This window comes from Pleurodeles waltl, unplaced genomic scaffold, assembly GCF_031143425.1.
Source record: "Pleurodeles waltl isolate 20211129_DDA unplaced genomic scaffold, aPleWal1.hap1.20221129 scaffold_39, whole genome shotgun sequence".
In the NCBI taxonomy this organism is placed as follows: Eukaryota; Metazoa; Chordata; class Amphibia; order Caudata; family Salamandridae; genus Pleurodeles; species Pleurodeles waltl.
In genome coordinates this window covers 2,710,001-2,712,500 of record NW_027150097.1, presented here as the reverse complement: position 1 = coordinate 2,712,500, position 2,500 = coordinate 2,710,001, and the positions used below count along the sequence as shown (strand labels likewise).

At 43.7% G+C, this 2,500-nt stretch overlaps 1 non-coding gene across 1 annotated transcript; it reads right to left on the bottom strand.

Annotated features, from left to right (window-relative positions):
• Positions 1-1,269: 1,269 nt before the first annotated feature.
• TRNAT-UGU (transfer RNA threonine (anticodon UGU)) lies at positions 1,270-1,342 on the bottom strand. The gene has a single exon. It is a non-coding gene; the product is annotated as a tRNA-Thr (tRNA).
• Between the last annotated feature and the right edge of the window lie 1,158 nt (positions 1,343-2,500).

Here is a 2,500-nt window from a genome sequence, read left to right as displayed (position 1 = left end):
GAGTCAAGCCTGCGCTAGAATGCGCTTGCGCATGCGTATTGCTTGCGAGACGCTGTTGTAGTTAGAAAAGGGCTAGGAGCCCCGTCCATTTCACGTTGGTGTCTTTCATTGGTTCGTGGGCTTCCCTGTTAAAATCTGCTTGCTTTCGTTAGTGGAAGGCATGCATACGTCATGCCTTTTCTGGTGGTTAGCCCTCCTTGAGCGCAGCGACCAAGTACTGAAAACATAGGAGGCTCGCTGTTTTAAATCTGGTTTGTGAACTACTTTTTCACTTTTTTTCACAGCACGATCTCGTTTGACAGAAGTCGAGCTCATTGCATGACATCGACCCTGTTACATAATTAATTGAACTTTTGCCGGTTACATAGATAATTGCACTTTTGCCGATAGGTTTCAATATGAGTGAACTGTAGCAGCGCGATTGCGCTCATTATTTACATTTAATGAGTCAAGAAAAGTCTGGTTGGGAGTTTACAACTGCTAATAGCTCTATCTCGGAGAAATGCCAGACCAGTTGTATTGCAAGTGCTTGTTTACTCCTTGTATCTGTTCTGCAAATTGCAGCACACCACATGCAAAGAGGCAGTAACATGGAGAAATAAAGACATCTGTTCTCCTTACACCAGCCTCGGGGAGGCGCACCATTGTGGCACAAAACCATGACTGTATGTTTTTGTAAACATGGGTTTACATCAAAATCCATGTGTGGATGTACAAGAAAACCATGTACCACCTGTGGAACACCTACCTGACGCAAAGTAAAGCATGGCAGAGCAAGGTGCTGTGTGCTGTTACTTTTTCTTAACATGTGCATGGCTTTGTAAATACCAAAAAACTAATTGTGTTAATGCTGCATCGAAAAAGTGATGCAACCCGATGAAAAATCTGTTTAAACATGGGCCTAAATGTACACTTAAATTCCGGACCCGAAAAAAAGAACAAGTTAAAATCTCACAGTGAAATCAGGATGATATTAAGAAAATGACATGTGCATTGGAAAGGACGTGGCTGAAGGGGCACCAAAGCCAACGACCAAGTCAAGAATGATATTTTGGGATGTCACACTCTAAACATCCCCCATACTCACACAAGTCAATTGTATGACCCTGTAGGAGTATTGTGTTTGTCATTCCACTGACACTGTGTGTAATGCCCCCCTTTCTTGCGTGCTTTGCCCTGTGTCGCCTTTGTTTTTCTATCTTGAAAAGAATATTTGTAGTGAGGCTCCCCAATGAACTAAAAAGTGTTGTTAAATCCAAAATGTTTGTGAGGCCCCAGGGAGATTTGAACTCACGACCCCTGGTTCACAAGACCAGTGCTCTAACCCCTGAGCTATGGAGCCAGGAGACTTGTCAGGATGCCGTGCTGGGGACTATATGAAGGAGCAGAGCATACCTGAGTTACAATGGAATCAGCAGGAGAGAGGATTGTGTGAGTCTGAGAATGAAAAGGGGCATAGCTTCATACCTGAATCTGGCATAGCTTTCCAAGGCTACTATTGCCAGTGATTGTGTATTTTAAAAAGGTAGTAAATTTGTATCCTTTCAAGGAGTACATCTATGGGTGCAGATTTGCTACTTTTTTGGTAAACTGATCACTAATTGGAATATTTAGAAAGAAGGGACGCAGTGCAGCACAGCCAGCAAAGTTCCTTTGTGCTTCACTCTAAGAGAGCAGAACTGAGACATATCTTCACAGAAATGGTGCAGTTCTGCTCTTTGTCTATGCAAAGGTGCACTTCGGGCTGCCTTGAGTGCAAGGGTATCTGCCTTATGTTCAGGAGAGCTGATGTGCATAAAGGGATATCTTCCTCCAACAATCCTAGGAGATTTTTTAGAGTCAAGCCTGCGCTAGAATGCGCTTGCGCATGCGTATTGCTTGCGAGACGCTGTAGTAGTTAGAAAAGGGCTAGGAGCCCCGTCCATTTCACGTTGGTGTCTTTCATTGGTTCGTGGGCTTCCCTGTTAAAATCTGCTTGCTTTTGTTAGTGGAAGGCATGCATACGTCATGCCTTTTCCGGTGGTTAGCCCTCCTTGAGCGCAGCGACCAAGTACTGAAAACATAGGAGGCTCGCTGTTTTCCATCTGGTTTGTGGACTACTTTTTCTCTTTTTTTCACAGCACGATCTCGTTTGACAGAAGTCGAGCTCATTGCATGACATCGACCCTGTTACATAATTAATTGAACTTTTGCCGGTTACATAGATAATTGCACTTTTGCCGATAGGTTTCAATATGAGTGAACTGTAGCAGCGCGATTGCGCTCATTATTTATATTTAATGAGTCAAGAAAAGTCTGGTTGGGAGTTTACAACTGCTAATAGCTCTATCTCGGAGAAATGCCAGACCAGTTGTATTGCAAGTACTTGTTTACTCTTTGTATCTGTTCTGCTAATTGCAGCACACCACATGCAAAGAGGCAGTGACATGGAGAAATAAAGACATCTGTTCTCCTTACACCAGCCTCGAGGAGGCGCACCATTGTGGCACAAAACCATCAC